A 17430-nucleotide genomic window follows, 5' to 3' on the forward strand; every position below is an offset into this window, starting at 1 on the left:
TCTCTCTCTGTCTGTCTCTCTGTCTCTCTCACCCCCTTAATACCAACCCTGCCCCAGGTCCTTCCCTATATTCAAAATCATGTATTCCACCCAACTCCTACCCCAACTTCCCCTTATCCCCAGAAGTGTAATGAATAAACAATATAACCTTATAAAGTGTACAGGAATCTTGGAAGGCTAGGAGTAAAAGAGCTTAGGTAAGACAAGCAGACCCATTTTAATAATTGCCTAAGATCCTCAACAGTGTTATCACATTTTAAAATCTATACCATAGAAGTGTAGCCAATCAGTGTTTGCAGATAAATACTTCTAATTCTCATGGTACAGAGAAATGCATTTTCTGGTTTATTTTAATTTCACTCTTGTGACTTTAACTTTTCTTTCCTAATGTCCCCTTCAGTGATTTCCTGGCATATGACAACAAAAAAAGAGTAGTCATAGTCTTTCCCCTCTCTGAATTAATATGTAAAGGTATACCACACATAATGTTTGCAACATTACCACAAAAAAATGGCATTAGCCAGGGTGGGAGAAATTTAAACTAACCTCCACCAGAATGTCCTCAATCTCACTATAAGTGACATCAGATTAATGAATTGATAATAGCCACACCCTAATTCTTGCTCCTTTATTACCACCTTGTTGCAGGCAACCTTTCTATTTCCTCCCCCACTGGATCAGCTGTGTGTGACCTGATCAGCTCATCCAAGGAGACCTCAGTTCTGCCCTGATCAGTTCTATTTCTTTGTAACTGCCCCCAATAACATTTCCCCCCTAACTTTGTGTTTTCATTGAAACAATTAATTGAGCATATAAAAGTTTATCCCCATATTTAATTATAAGTAGTTTCCATTTGTATTTTATAAGTAGTTTCCTTTTGTATTTTAGCAAATTAACTGTCTGTCTCCAGAATGAAAGTCCACAGAAGGAACTTGCCAATAGGAGAGGGGGGCCAGCATTGTGAAGGAATATTCTAGGAAGAAGACACCTGAACAATCTCAAATTTAAATGGTTAAAAAAAGAAAGGCTAATCAGTGGAACAGATTAGGGACATAATATATAGAAACAAAAAAATACAGTTTCATAGTGATTGATAAACCCAAAGACACTTACTGAGTAGGATACACTATTTGATAAAAAACTATTGGGAAAACTAGACATCACTCTGACAGAAATTAACTATAGACCCTCACCTCATACCATATGCCAAGAGAAACTCCAAAAGGGTACATGACCTAGATATAAAAGATCACATTATAAATCTATCGATGAAGAAAGAATTTATAATTAAATGAGATACAGAAGTTCACACAAGATACACTGGACAATATTATTATATAGAATTTAAAAGATTTTGCATAAACAAATCTCATGTAATAAAAGGGAGATGGATAACTGGGGGCAATATTTTTGCAACAAGTTTCTCTAATAAAGGTCTCATTTCCAAGTTAAAGAATTATAAGGATAAGCCATTTCCCAATTGATAAATGGCCAAAGTATACAAGCAAGCAGTTTTTAAAGGAAAAAATCCAAGCTATCAACAATCATATGAAAAAAATATTCTAAATCACTAACAATTATAGAATTGTAAGTTAGAGCAACTTTTAGGTTACACTTCATATCCATCAGACTGACAGTGATGACAAAACAATAAAATGGAAAATGATAGAGGAATTCTGGGAAAATAGGCACACTAGTACATTGGAGCTGTGAATTGGTCCAATCATTCTGGAAAGCAATTTGGAACTATGTCCAGAAAGATAGCTAACTATACTCTACTCTTGGATTGAGCTATCCCACCACTAGGCCTATACCCTAAAGAAACAAAAGAAAAATACTTATGGCGGCTCTTGTCATCACAGTCAAAAATTCAAAACTAAGGGGTTGGATTCCTCTTGGGAGAATGGCTAAAGAAACTGTGATATATGAATGTAATGGAATATTATTGTACCCTAAAAATGATGCAACAGACAGTTTAAGAGGAAATGGAGAAGACCCCTATGAAATGTAACAGAATGAAGTTAGCAGAACCAGGAGACAATTATCCAGTGATAACAACATTATAAAGAAAAAACAATTTGAAAGACTTTAGAACTATAATCAATACAATGATAAACCATAAGTGAGTGATATACTCATCTCCTGATGAACAGATGATGAAATTAAAACGGAGAGAGACATACAATCACTGGCATAGCTGATATGGGAATTTGTTTTGCTTTTTAATGTGGCTGTGTATTGAGGACTTTATTTTCTGTGTTTTTGTTTTTGCTCAATATTATGTAAGTACCTTGGGGGGAGAGAAGGGAGGAGAGTGGAAAGGACAGATTGATAAAATGCTTATTAATTGAAAGAAATGTAATAAATATTTTTTTTTAAAAAGAAAGATAGCGTTTCCTCATCCTAGAACAAGAGTTGGCAAACTTTCTGTAAAAAGCCAGATAGAAAATATTTTAGACGTTTATTGACCAAGAGGCAAAACTAGAGATATAATTCCCTTAAATAACAAGAGAGAGAAAACAAATTCCTACAAAAAATTTTAGTGACAAAATTAAAAATATGATAATAATAATTGAATGCAATTTTAGTAATACAGGCCTACAAATGAAAAGAATGCAATTCTTTTTTAAAGCAATAACATTTTGCTTAATTGGGGTTCAAAGTTAATTTTCCTTGTCATCATTGAAATCAGATTGTGAATGTTTGTCTGTTAAAGCTGATCTCATAATTATAGTTTATATATTTCATCTTTGAAAATGCCTTTTCACACAAATAAGTTTTACCAAATACTGATATCAGTCCCCAAGCATATGATTATAATTGAACATGTTTGTCACTCATAAAGCATTTATACAATTTTATTATATCCTATTCTTTGTTTGACATTTCCTTTTTAGAAAGTTGCCGATTAAGCACTTCCAATTGATGAGTAAGTGGAAGCTTCTGGATTCCACAGTTTAGTGGATTTTGAAATAAGGAAATTTTGTTTGCAATTGCATCAAGTTCCAAAAAATGCTGCTGGAATTATAGTTTGAGCTCAGAAAATGTATCCATTACAAATTTGTGTGGAAATAGAGATCTTGCTTCTTATTTTAACTTTTGACAGCACAGAAAATGTGTGAGCAGCTTGACATTACTTGTAATTTCAACATTAGTTGTTTTCAAATTAACTTTGCCATAGTCTAAGTTTCACATTTTAGAACTTTTTGGGCTTATCATTTTAGGTTGAATTCATTAACAACCATTATCAAGTTTGCAAAAAAAGCTAATTTCCAAGCCTTTCAGTGTTCAATATTAGTTGTTGAGGGCAGTCCTTATTCAGAAAAAAAAATCAGTATTGGCCCTGAGTTCAAAAAACTGTAATAAAACTTTTTTTCTCTTCCTGTTTTGACATGATCGATATGCACCATTAATAAAAATTAAATAATGTTACAGTATGGAAATGGCATGTAGCACTTGAAATACTGTTGAGTTACAACTGTGCCAGTGCAATTTGTAGTGCTCTAAACCCCAGTGCAAAATGATGAGAGCCACACATATGGCCTATGTCACAATTACTCAACTCTGTGGTTACATACGCCATAGATAATACATAAATGAATCAATTTGGTTGTGTTCCAATAATATTTATCTAAAAATATATTTAAAAATTCTTAGCTTACAAGTCATACAAAAACAGGCAGCTGGCTAGATTTAACCCAACAAATGTAATTGGCTGACACCAGTCCTAGAATCTAAGCAAACCCAGTGAGTGCTTTCGAGTATTTAGAGGAATTTGATGTCAGTCAATCGTTTCATGGGATTTTTATACAGAGTGACTAGGCTGGAAGCCAAGATAAGGAGCCCTGAACAGAAGCATGTTATCTGACTCTATGTTCCGTACAATAAGATCTCTCAGTGTCCTGACTTACCTAAGAACACATGTTTGGTGAATTATGGGATTAATGAGAACATACTTTAGCATCAGCTTCACTAGTCCATGCTCAGAGAATTAAATTTCACAAAAGGAACCATGAGCCTGGTAGGGGATTGCTGCTTCTATTGAAGGGCTGTGCCATTTGTTACAATACTTCAATTTGGAGTATTTCTTAGCTAACATATTATACCTATATTTTATATCAATCTCCCTGTATGTAGAGTTCACAGTGTAACCCTCTAAAAATGCCTTTTGACTAAACCAAACTCAACATTTAAAATGGCTGCAAAAAAGGCCCTACTAAGTGACAGTGCATCTTTGGATGTCATAGAAATAAAAATCACAGATTCTCATATAAAATGCTATCCATAATATTCTAGCAAAGAATATTTTCCTCCAGGGCCTGTGAAACACAAGAAATGCCTGCTCCACAATGTCTTCAGATCCATGACATTACTGTTCTGCTTGCAGATCTAAGAATATAGATTCTGTAAGAAGGGCCACACCAAAAGGATGTCATTTAGAATCTAGCAGAACAGAATCCAGAAGCAGCTTATAATAGCTGATACTGTCTGGCCTCTATCATCTGAATTTGACTTTGTGTGGAAATAAAACTACACTGAAAGAGCATATTCAGAGATTCTATAGTAAAATTGCTGGATATTATCATATTTTCAAGAGTAACTCATAAATGTTCATGAATTCAGAATGGAAATGGTAGACCTAGTTGTGATTTAACAATAATCAGTAGAGGTACCATCCATGACATTTCTCACAGTACCCACTGCCAAAGCTTTTGTGACCATGAGGCATGGTCTGAGATTATGATGCTCATTCAACAAATGCTCAAGATGCATTCTGAATGTATGACTCCTTAACGGTTATATACCCACTCCTAAAAAGTAGAAGGCAGCACAAAGGCCTTAAGAAACAAGATAGTTATACCTCTAGGAACTAGGATTTAAAACAGTGATACCATTGATTGAATACAGGAACTTGTCAACAAATTTCATAGAGAGTTATCTGACTCTCTAGAAGCATATAAAGGAGAACCAATGCCATTGTGCCTGGGTCGAGATAGTAAAATAATCCATTAAAAAGCTACAGTTGTACATTTACTTTGGGAGGAAACGTAGGATTCTAGATCTAGGGTAGACTTCAGAGCAGATCCTGTTCAAACTCCTCATTTTGTGGAGGGGGAAACTGAGGCTCACCAACTTTAGGTGCCTTGACAAGCGTCATGTAGGTAATATTAGAAGGAGCATTTGAACCCAAGTCTTCTGACTTGAGAGTCAAAATTCCCTTTCATTATATCATCCTACTCCCCATGAAAATTATCATGAATAAACTAATCAAACAATGTATTCTCAAGCCAGGTGGATGATAATAAGCACTGTAGATTAATGGTAAAATAAGACTTTGTGGGACTATACTAGTAAGAAGGCCCTTAAGCAACATTCTTGTTCATTACATAAATTCAATTAATTCCTTGCTGTTCTTGTTAGGATTAAGGTGTTTGTACAACTTGACCTTGACCAAGATTATAAACGGACTAATCTTCAGTAATGATATTAGAGACACACAATCATTATTAACTGATGGGTATAATAAGTAATAAACTTTCTAGACATGAAATATTAAACAACCCCAAGAGCCAGAGAATTTCAGATCTGACTTTCCCGGATTCCAATTATGGTACTATATTTTGAGGCAGCTAGGTGGTGCAGCAAATAAGAGTGCCAAACCCAAAGTCAGGAAGACTTACTTTCCTGAGTTCAAATCTGGCCTCAGACACTAGTTGTGTATAAACCACTTAACTCTGTTTCCCTTAGTTTCCTCATCTGTAAAATGAGCTGAAAGAGAAAATGGCAAACCACTTCAGTATCTCTGCCAAGAAAACCCCAAATGGGGTCATAAAGAATTGGACCTGACTGAAATGACTGAACAGCAGTAACAACAGGATGTCTTCATAATAGAAGTAACAGCGTATGACCTAATAAAAAAGACTACAGGAAATCCTTCATTGCTTTACTATGTCATGTAACAATAGAAAATAAAAAAAAGGAGAATTAAGATATCCAATATTCCCTTCTTAGGCTGCCACATCAATATATTCTCTCTCTCTCTCTCTCTCTCTCTCTCTCTCTCTCTCTCTCTCTCTGTGTGTGTGTGTGTGTGTGTGTGTGTGTCTGTCTGTCTTTCTGATTGTCTGTCTGTCTCATTCTCTTTTTCTCAGACTCAAACCATTATTCCTACAATCCAAGAACAAAGCAAGGCCCTCCAGCCTACCTGGGGTTATTCACTTTCTGTTATGCTTTTCTTCTACAAAAGGTGGCCGATTTGGACCCATTACCTCTTCTATAGGGAAAAGACATTCACATAGGGTTTTGTTAGGGAGATTATAGGTCATTTGTGGGTTTCACTAGATGGCTTCTGAAGGCACTTCTGGTGTTCAGGTTGTGTGATTCTATGAATTGTCAGCAGGAGGACACTTTCTACAATGTTCCTCAGGTAGTAGTGTGTTGCAATGAACTTAAGCCAGACACTCTATCCGACAATGTTAGAGCCATACAGTGTAGCCACGTAGTACAAGATAGCACTAAGGCACAAATGGTTTTACTCAAGAACAATGCAGTCTACAGAATGGACTGAATCATAAAGTAGTAATGAAACACTGAAGTCAGTGGAAGTCAAGAAGTCCCACCATGCTGTCTGTAGCCAGACCTTTATATTCTCTATACATTTAAAGCTTCTCACGGCATGAAGGGCCATCATGGCATTGCTTCTCTTGTTATACAGTCATTTAAAGTTTATAAAGCTATATTGATAGGTAGGTAGCCAGATAGATAGATAGATAGATAGAGCTAGAGTTCCCAACTCTTATTGCAGCTATTGTAGCTTTAAAATGCTGTAAAACTTTTGGAACATCCTGTGTATATATTATATGCATAGTCTTATATATGTGTATTTGTGTGTATGGGTATGCATGTATGTGTGTGTGTGTGATTTTTTTTAACCCTCATACCCAACTTCTAGGTGACGGACCAGCAATTAAGGAAGACTCTGGCAAGAATTTGTCAGCAATGACTAAGAGATGCCACTGTGATTGTCCCAGGACTGTTTCCTTTTCCTTTATAGAGATGAACAGTGGAAGCTGTGGGACATAACCTCCTCTTACAATATTATGTGGAAGATTTCAGTCAGCTTCTATATGACCTGCACTGTATATCTCTGCTGAGATTGAATCAGTGCCAGGCTCTTTGTCACACAAGAGGAGCCTAATGGCATTAAATACCTCTTCTTCAGTTGGAAATTCAACTAGAAAGTGACTGACTTCAACCTGAGGCATGTGGTCAATGGCTTCAGCACTGGTTGATGACAGTCTGTTGAAGACACTATGGAACTGTCCAGCCCATCTCTCCAGGATCACATCCTTATCACTTATCAGTGTGGGTCTAAGCAGAATCATAGTAGCACAAATGAAATGTGAGATATGCAAATCTAAAGACATCTCCATCTCCAATGCTCAAATGGACTATTTGTGTCTGATCTGTGGTAAAGCCTTCCCAGCTCATATTGGACCCATCAGCCACAGACAGACACACTGTGCCTTGACCCCAACATTGTGATATCATCGATCCTCTTCAGATATGAAGGGCAAACATCACCAACACCAACTCTGAAAGGTAGATGCTCTTATAATCCCCATATTATGTCTGAGGAAGTAAGCTAAGAGAGATTTGCCGTGGGTCATAAAGCTACCAAGTGTTTGGGGTGGGATTATAATTCAGATCCTCCTCCCTCTATCACCCTCCAGTATGTTCTGTTGCCACAGTTACAGAGTGGCTAGGACTCTTGAATTGGAGTTAGGAAGACTTCAGACCCATCCTGCCTGAGATACTTAATGCTGGTGTGACCCTGAGCCAATCCCTTAATTTCTCTGAGTCCATTGAGTGTTTAATCTGTAAATTGAAGAAAATAACAATACTAATTTCACAGTTTTGTTGGAAGAACCAAATGAAATAATATATGTAAAAAATTTTCAGCCTTCTAGCACTACATAAATGTCAGTTGTTACTATTTTCTAAGGATAAGCCCACACCCTAATTGTGTCACCATCTTCTAGTTCCATTCTTAGACTAATTTCTTGTGACTGGACACTTACCCTATGCATAAACTTTCAGGATGGAATTCCATAGCTCCTCAGGGGAGTGGATCATTTTATTAGGGCTACTCAGTGATCTGAGTTGAGGGTCTAATTTGAGTCAGATCTCTCTCATCCCCTTTTCCATCCTTGCCTGTCTCCTCCCTCAGCCCCTCTTCTCACAGGCTGTTTTTTTTTCCTTTTCCCTGGAGCTTTCTATCCTCATTACATGGACCCTTCCTTTTGCATTGGTGTGTGTGTGTGTGTGTGTGTGTGTGTGTGTGTGTCTGTGTGTGTGTTTAACCCTGAGTCTTTTTTTTTTCAGTGTTTCAAGTGTGACTATAAATGCCATCTGAGTGTCCTACAGCAGGAATGAGGAGGTTTCAGTGGTCAAGAAAACCATCTTGAGAGTATATTTTACAAGCTATTTAATCCTACATGTTTCATAGGTGAACTCCTAAGGGTAGAATTGAAATGAACTAAGGGTTTCCTTGTTTTCTGAGTTTATCTTTCATTTCTCTTGATTATAGTCACTTGGCAGTGCCTAAGGCTAGGCAGTTAACCAACCCCTTACTCCCTCATGTTGCAAGAAAGAAGGGAGGAGATAGTAAGGGTAGGGGAGACTAGAGGACAAAGCCTAGGTCAATCTGACCCAGCCAACTCAGGTGGCTGACAGTGCAATCTGTAAGTTTTTTATCCTGTTCTTTTCCAATTGGGAGGAGCTAGAGCAGGGGTGGGGAACCTGTGGCCTCAAGGCCACATTTGATTCAATCAAAGGGCCATACTTGGGGAGCTGGGGGGGCCACATGTGGCCTCGAACGCACAGATTCCCCACCCCTGAGCTTAAAGTCAAGGGGGTATAGACAACTGGCTGCTACAGAAACACTTAGGAGCTACATCACAATATTTTGAAGGCTGAAGCTCTGAGCTACTTGCCACTACAGATCCTATTTAGTGTTGTTTCATTTCCAGTGGAGGTTTTTATGCCTGAAGACCCCCAGTCAGCTTCTCTGGGTTGGTGAAATTGCATTAATTTCACTAGATTCCAAGTTGGACTAGGGATAAGGAATGTTGCTGGTAGAAAAACTGCTTGAGGAATTAAGTCTGTATGCTAACTGTGAACATGAGTTATTTGCCCATAAAAGATGCCTTTTTTTATGAGGAAATTGCCTTGTTATTCCAGAAAGCGGTCATCATCTTATTTTAGCCATGCTTCATGCATCACATCTGGGAAATGTTTGTATGAAAGCATTGGCTAAAAGCTGTATCTGGTGGCCTGGAATTTATTTTGTTACTTAAAAGACTCTAAAGGAGTATATCATATACTGGGCTACTAAGCATGAGCCAAAAAAGATCATTGCTTTGCTGAGGGAAACTTCTAGAAGCTTTGTTCAAACCTTTGTGTTGACTTTGAAAGAGCCATACCAGAGTCCTGCAGCTTCTTATAATGGTAGACTCCTTTTTCAAAATGGTTCCAAATCTTTTTCCAGGTTAAACTTGTGCTGCTACCATAAAGGATCTGATCCAGTTATTTGCAATACATAGACTGAAACACAATTGCTTCTGACAGTAGTTCTGCATTTACCTGGGTGGTTTCCTTACAGTGATGCAGCTTTGTTTAGAACAACTTCCCAACAAAAAAATGACTGTTCTATTAAGGATTACTTTTCTCTTTGTTGTTGTTGTTATTTGAGGCTCAATAAAACAGCCCCATTGCCATTATTCATTCACTTTCCTTCTTCCAATAGAATTGAACTCTTTCTCCCCCTACATTAAGTGAAAAAAAGTAGTGGCATCATTGTCCACATCATGCCTTACCCATGCGTTTTCTGGACGTTTACTTCATTAGATTCCAGTCCTTGAGGCATTTTGGAAGGATACTAATCCCATCTGACTTTGACTTCTCCCACCCCGCCTTCCATGTTTGTCACAGCCCTGGCACATAAAGTGGCAGCATAGGACTATGGGGCAAACTTGGACTAGAAGTCAAGAGCCCTAGATTCTGGACCTATCTCTGCCACTAACTTACTATGTGAGTCTAAGCCCTGGAAAGAGATATGGCATGGCAGAAAATTTGCTGCACTTGTAGTCATGAAGAACTTGTAGCTGCAGGTCCAGAGACAAGTCAAAGGATCATAATTCTAGGGCTGAGAAGGTTGTTAGAGGCCATCTACCCAGTCCCTTTATCCATTTTACAGATAAAGAAACTGAGACCCAAGGAGACTAAATGTCTTCTTACTCAAGTTCACACAGAGAGTAATGTCAAAGGGAGAATTTAAATGCAGATCCAGTATCTCTAGAGGCTTGTTACAGCCTGTTCAACCTTTACAGAATGAGGAAATTCACTCAAAAACTTGTTCATCCAATCATTCCCAGACAGATAATGAAAGAGTATCTAAATCTGGAAAAGATAAAGCAGCATGCAAACTGATTCTTTTAGGGTCATAGCTACCAAGAGTCCTCCGAATCAGATACGTAGCTGCAATGAAAGGTGTTGGCTATCAAGGTCCAGTTGTGTCTGCCTCCTATCTCTTCTCCAATCTGAAGCCCTAGGAAAGTAGCCAGCCAGGATGAGCAAAGACAGACTGCAGGCTTCTTTTACCTTCAGAAAAAGCAATGTTTCCAGAGAGGTCTGTAGGTCATTGTGGACAAGGAAGATTTTTGCCCAAGTATGTCCTGTTCTTGGCTAGATACAGGATGTCTCTGTTTTATGACCATTTGTTATCTGCCATTCCTCTTTGGAAGGATTAATTCCTGGTGCCAGAAGCAGAAGGTATACTTGCCTCTTAGAACCACAATTCAGGCAGAGGCAGGGGAACATGCAGAAATAAAAGGAAATCCAACTCTACTACATTGTGGCCTGGCTATAGATCCATATCCATAGGTATTTGTAGGTAGGCATTGGTTATCACTGAAAATTAGGGTTATTCCTCCAGCAACAGCAGAAGTCTCTAGGCTTAGGTTTGAAGAGAGCTGAATAAACTGTCCAGTGAAGAACTCAGAAACTCTATATTAAGCTTAATCCTAAATACATACTTGTAACCCAAAATGGTAAAATTTGAGAAGAGAACTGTGTGTGTAAAATTCTTCTGTCCTTCTGCAATGGGCTTGCCAGGAATCCAATAATATTTCCTAGAAAAGTGAGTGAAATAAGATAAAAGATGAAACCCTGTTAAATTGAGTAACGTCTTATTATTTATGCTGGCTTCCCTCCTTTCTGTGCATAAAAATTAAGCTCCTTACTGTACCATGATAACATACTAGATTGTAAGCCCCTTTAAGACAGCACCTGAGGTGCTTTTTTTTATATTGTATCTCTAATGTTTAATAATAAAGCCCAGTAGACTCAGCAGTAAGTGTTTGTTGAAATGATAAAATAAAACAGTGTGACTTAACAGTCAAAAAAGCTAATGCCTTCCTAGGCTAGATCAAGAGGCTTAGTGTGCAGATTAAGGGGGATAATGGTTCTGCCATAATCTGTTTGAGTCAGACTGTATCTGACCATTTGGAGAACTGTGTTCGGTTATAGATGTCACATCATAGAAGGGAAATAGACAAGCTGGAGTCATTCCAAATGATGGGTATGTTGAGATAAATAGAGACCCTGCCATATGAAGACTGATTAAAGAAACTAGAGATGTTTGTCCTGGGGAAGGCTTAGAGGACATAGTAGTCTTCAAATCTATAGGTACTGGGAGGGCTATCATAACGATGATGGCTTACGATTTTGTTTTTCTTGGATCCTAAAGTAAGAACTATGGTAGAAGTTATAAAGAGGCCAATTTGTGCTTGATATGATGGAGAAAATGAATAGAAATGAAAGCTGTTCAAAGATGGAGTGGAGACAGAGTTCTCTTCACTGGAGGTCTTCCAGGAAAGACTGGACAACCACTTGTTGGATATGTCACATAGGAGAATCTTGGTCGGGTAAATATTGACCTAAAAGGGTCCTTATGACCTTCCAACTCACATATTCTGTGAATTTCTGATTCTGTTAGAAATGAGAAGAAATTTAGGGCATTCTATATTTTGAGGCAGAGTGGTAGAATGAAGAAAAAAAAACAATAAGCACCCTGAATCAAGAGGTAAATGACCCAACTCTCTCACTCCTTCCTAAAACTAAAGCATTGAGCAAAATTCATTAAACCACAGTTTCCCTTGTATCTCTAGCTCCTAGCACGATGCCTGGCACATAGTATGCTCTTACTGAATGCTTGTTGATAAATTTCCTCATTTGTATAGTGAGGATCATAATAAAACTATACAAATACTATTCCCCCCAACCCCCACCATTTAATGAAACCAAATGGATTTTTTACATTAAAATGTTAAATTGTAATTTACATTTAAATTTAATTTTACAATTTTTTGTAATTGTAAAAAAATTACAAATTTTACAATTTAAATTTTACAAATTAAATTTAAATTTACATCAAAATGTAAATACCTAAATAGGGATATTATAAGGAATTTGCTGTCCAGGCAAGGAGGGAGGTGAGTGGAGGAGGGATAGAAAGAGAGCCCTCCCTCCTTTAAATATTTCCAGATAAGTGGTTGATATCCATGGAATGGAACTGAAAAGTGCTATTCTTTAGAACAGCTACAGGCAAATACAATTTTTATAGGAAAAAAAAGTGCCTAGGGCTCTTGAGAAGAGGTGGGGGATGAATAGGTTAAACAGAAGAAAGGAAACTGAATAGACAGATGATTCAGGAAGGCTAACACAAATGATCATAGTTTACATATTGCCTTATATGATGCTCACTTGACAAAAGTCATCTGGAGTAAGGATACTACAAGTATTATTAGCCCCATTTCGCAGATGAAGAAACAGACTCAAAAAAGTTAGGCAACTTGTCCATGGTCACGCTACTGCGAAGTGGCCCCAGGAGGAATTGAATGTAGGACATTTTTGATATCTTCTCTTCACAACCCATCAAAATGCCCTGGGACAGGACAAAAAGAGGAGGGAAAATGGCCTATACAGAAAAGTGCAATGCAAGGAGCACGGATTCGGGAATTGGAGGCCCAGGATTCGGGAATTGGAGGCCCAGGACTCAGATTCTACCTCCATCATTTAATGAGTGCATGATCATGCACAAACCGCTTAATGTCTGTGACTTTTAGCAAATACTGATCTGTAAAATGAAGACTTTGTACTAGAAGGCCTCTTCATTCCTTTGCAAAAGAGTCCTAACCCTCAAATTGGGAGCCTCCTAGAGAGCCCTGTGGACTAAAAGTAAATAGCAATAGGAAGCACATAGAAGACATCGCTTAGATTTTTAAAAACCTGAGCAAAGACATCTGAACAACATGAATTCAATTTGTGACATGCTTCAACAGCAACAATTCACTCACACTTGAGTGAATTTCCTTTATGCTGTAATGAAATTTGGCTGTGTACTTTAATGATTTATCTCATTGAACAATAATCCTCCTTTCCTTTGGTCCACCACAATCAAATACACACAATGGAGTCAGTGTCCATGGGAGTGGTCTTTGATGTTTAACATCTCCCTTCTCCCTCCTCTTTTGCCTTTTACCCTAGGCTCTTGGCAGCAAATTGGGAACCAATTATCTACTAATAAAGGCAATGGTGAACCCACTGGGGATTGGTGTCAGGATTACTTTGGTAACTCCCAGACTTTCCAGATCACCCTTGTTTTCCTCATCAACTTGACCCCAGCTTCCCTCCTGCTAATATTTTTTGCAACTTCCCTTCTTCAGCTCTTCTCACTCTCTGGAAATTACATGATCCTCCCTAAAGTTAAGAATGACTTCTACTTCTGTCATCTGTGTAACCTTTTTCTCTTTCATCAAGATACAAACCTTTAGCTGTTTATTTAGCCCCATGCTCCATTAAGTTTTTTCCAATTAATATATTTGCTCATTAGCCCTTTAGGTTTTCCAACCAAGGCAGTTCTTATGCATATTTCTAGTGAATATTGCTCTGTCTCACTATCTTTTAAATTTATGTACAATTGCTTTGCCTTATTTGATTATTAGACTATAGCACAAGGTTATCTAACATGGTTGGCTACCGAGGTATCACAGAAAATAGATTTCTTTCTGAAAAACTGGGGATAATCCTTAAAGTGTCAAAACTTTTAAAAATTAAAACCATTCTAAAATCTACTCTACGATTCCTTGCATCAGTAAAAAAAATATTTACTTAATTTAACATTTTCCTCATTACTCAACATCATTATTTTAATGAACTCATATATTGTTTTAGAGTTAATGGTTTAAGACATTGCATTATATCTGCAGTGATTCCAGTACAAAACCTAGTACTTGCTTTCTTCAACAATTGATAATACCTTGGATTTTTGCTATCTTTTTCTCTCATAAACTATAGTGAAAAATGTGAAGTTGTTTAGATTCTTGGACTGCCTTTCCATAATATTAATGATCGACCCAAAGGAATCTTAATGCACTAATAATGAACCTGGGGATAGGTTAAACCACTATGGAAAGAAATTTAATGTTACACACAAAAAAAAATATTAAACATTGCATGCCCTTTGACCAAGCCATATCAGTGTGAAGCTTATATCCAAATGAGATAAAAGAAATAAGAAAAAAAGTCCTTTACATACAAAAATATTAATAGCAGTGGTAGTAGCAAAAAACCTTGGAAATTAAAGGGATGCCCGTCAATCAAGGAATGATTGCTTGCATGAAGATATATGAATGTGATGGAATGTCACAAATAAGAAAATAGACTATTGCAAAGAGACATCGAAAGACATATGAACTGATGCAGAGAGGAGTGAATAGAATCAGGAGAACAATTCATACAATAACTACACTGGAAAGACAAATAATTTAGAAAGCTATCTGATCGATGAAATTACCATCTGTGACTACAGAGAACTGATGATGAAACTTACTTCCCACTTCCTGACAGAGAATTGACAGACTTTGGGTACAGAATGAGACTATCCATTCTTTTTATAAACAATGAGGGATTTCTTTTTTGCTTGACTATGCATATTTATTTCTAAGAATTTGTTTTTCTTTTCTATTTGTTCAAGTATACAGAGCAGAAAGGAAAGAAAATAGACTTCTGTTCATTTTCAAAAATAATTTATCAAAAAGATATTGGTATGCTATAAATGTAGAATGTTGCATGCATTTTCATATGTCACCGAATTGTTAATTTTGCTTTATTGTTTTATTGTGTTATGAGAGATTTCTTAGAGAGAAGGGGTAATCTTTGAATGTTTGTAATATAAAAAAAATACACATCAATAAAACTTTTAGAAATTGACTCAGAGGCCAAAACCATCTTCTATATTTTCTTGACCTCACTAGAAACATCATTTTTGAAGTCTTTATCAGTTTCTTTTTATTTTAAAAAGCATTATCTAAAGTATTCCTTCATTTTGACATCTGTACCAATTTCAGTTAGGTTAATTAAAACTTATGCACATATTAACTTCATAGGGACATGTGACCATCTGCCATTATTAAAGTCTAATTGTGTTTTCACTACAGGACAGGATAAGAACTGTCCCATTTTTGCATTTGTATGAATACAAGAATGAAAAAAATATTTATTACATAATTACTGTTTCCCAAGTGCCATGCTAATTAGGCATTAGGGATAAGTATACAAAAGCAGAGAAAGTCCTTGCCCCCCAAAAGCTTGCATTATAATAGTGGGAGACAGTACACTGAGGAGAGTTGTAGCCACAGGGGCACTTTATTCCTGAAAGTTATCAGGAAGGTAAATAGGACAATAAGAGAGTAGATTGACATTGGAAGGTCAGGGATGAAAGCAGCTTTGATTCTGATCATGGTTCCAGAATAGGGAGGGTCAGGGGAACAGTGGTATTAGAAAGGGCATGGGTGGGGCAGCAAGACAGTTGATGAGGAGATGACTGGGGAATAGGGAGTGAAATGAAGAATGTCTGGGGCTTTTGTGAAACTAACACAACACATGACACATAATTGGCATTCAGTAAATACTCATTGATTCATTCTGGGTGTCAGATAATTGATGTTTTTCTGTCCATTTATATATCTATTTTGATGCATTTTAGCTTCAAAGAATCTAGTCCAATATAATGAAATTATTACGATGATGATGATGATGATGATGATGATGATGATGATGATGATGATAAAATAAGTCTAGGGCCACAGATTGCCAAATTGTCTTTGTTCCAAATCTAGGGATAGTGTCATGAATTATCATTCTATATTGATGTTAATGGACAGCCAGGTGACTAGAGTGGAGAGAGTGACTCCCTAGAGTCAGGAGGACCTGACTTAAAATTTGGCCTCAGATACTAGCTGTGTGACCCTGGGCAAGTCACTTAACTCTCCTCAGTTTCCTCGTCTGTCCAATAGCTGGAGAAGGAAATGACAGACCACTTCAGTATTCTTGCCAGAAAAACCCCAAATGGTGTCACAAGGAGTTGGACAATTGACTAAACAAAACTGATGTTAATAAGACCTCACATGTAACTTAAAGGTAGGGCTTCTTAAAATGGAGTATGTGAATTTTTTTATAATTTTGATATCTATATTTCAATATAATTGATTTCCTTTGTAATCCTATGATTTTAATTTACTCACTTAAAATCATTATTCTTAGAAGGAGCTGATAGGCTTTACCAGAGTGATAAAGGGCTCAAGACACAAAAACAATTAAGAACAACCACTTTCAAGGATGATTTATGAATATATGGACAATGGAGAATGATTAACTTTCAGATCTCTATCACTCCAGCAAATATAAGCTATGTTAAAGAAACTATACTTTGAAAGTTATGACATATCAGATTTATTAAACATATGATTATGTAATGATAAGCAACAACTCATGGTATTGGTCTTTTGACTTGGGGTCTACTTTTTTTTGCATCATTGCTACCTCTATGCTCACCCTAATAAACAAAATCAATGGTACTTCTGGAGCTACTTCCCAGGCAACACAGCCATGGACATCAGAACACTACTTATCCCAAATGTGTTTTCAAGTTGAGGAATGTTGAAGTGACTCAGAGAACTTGTAGATAAGAAGAGGAACTCCAAATCCACAGGGGATCTGTGATCCTGTCAAACTACTTGTGCAGGGGACCCTTTCTGAATTTCTCTCATGATTAAACTTTTACTTTGCCCTACTGCTGCTGTTCCTACTGCACAACGATACTGGTCAATCCAGATAACACCACAGGCTTACCGTGCTTACATAACCTATAGTTATCTATCATCCCTAGGTTACTATATGTAGCTTGGTGGCACAATGGATAGAGCATTAGACTAGGAGAAGGAAGGAAGGTGGGAAGAAAGGAAGGAAGGAAGGAAGGAAGGAAGGAAGGAAGGAAGGAAGGAAGGAAGGAAGGAAGGAAGGAAGGAA

General features: G+C 37.1%; 1 long non-coding RNA gene across 1 annotated transcript in view; it reads right to left on the reverse strand.

Moving 5' to 3' along the window:
• Positions 1-1265: 1265 nt before the first annotated feature.
• The window catches only part of LOC138157938 (uncharacterized), an 18924-nt gene continuing 2759 nt past the window's right edge, over positions 1266-17430 (reverse strand). Inside the window, exon 2 of the long non-coding RNA XR_011167511.1 lies at positions 1266-11192. This is a non-coding gene — a long non-coding RNA (uncharacterized lncRNA). The remainder of the gene's footprint in view (positions 11193-17430) is intronic.

This window comes from Petaurus breviceps, unplaced genomic scaffold (assembly GCF_028583685.1).
Source record: "Petaurus breviceps papuanus isolate PSGF00001 unplaced genomic scaffold, PetGlider_PUasm1.0 174, whole genome shotgun sequence".
Taxonomy (NCBI): Eukaryota; Metazoa; Chordata; class Mammalia; order Diprotodontia; family Petauridae; genus Petaurus; species Petaurus breviceps.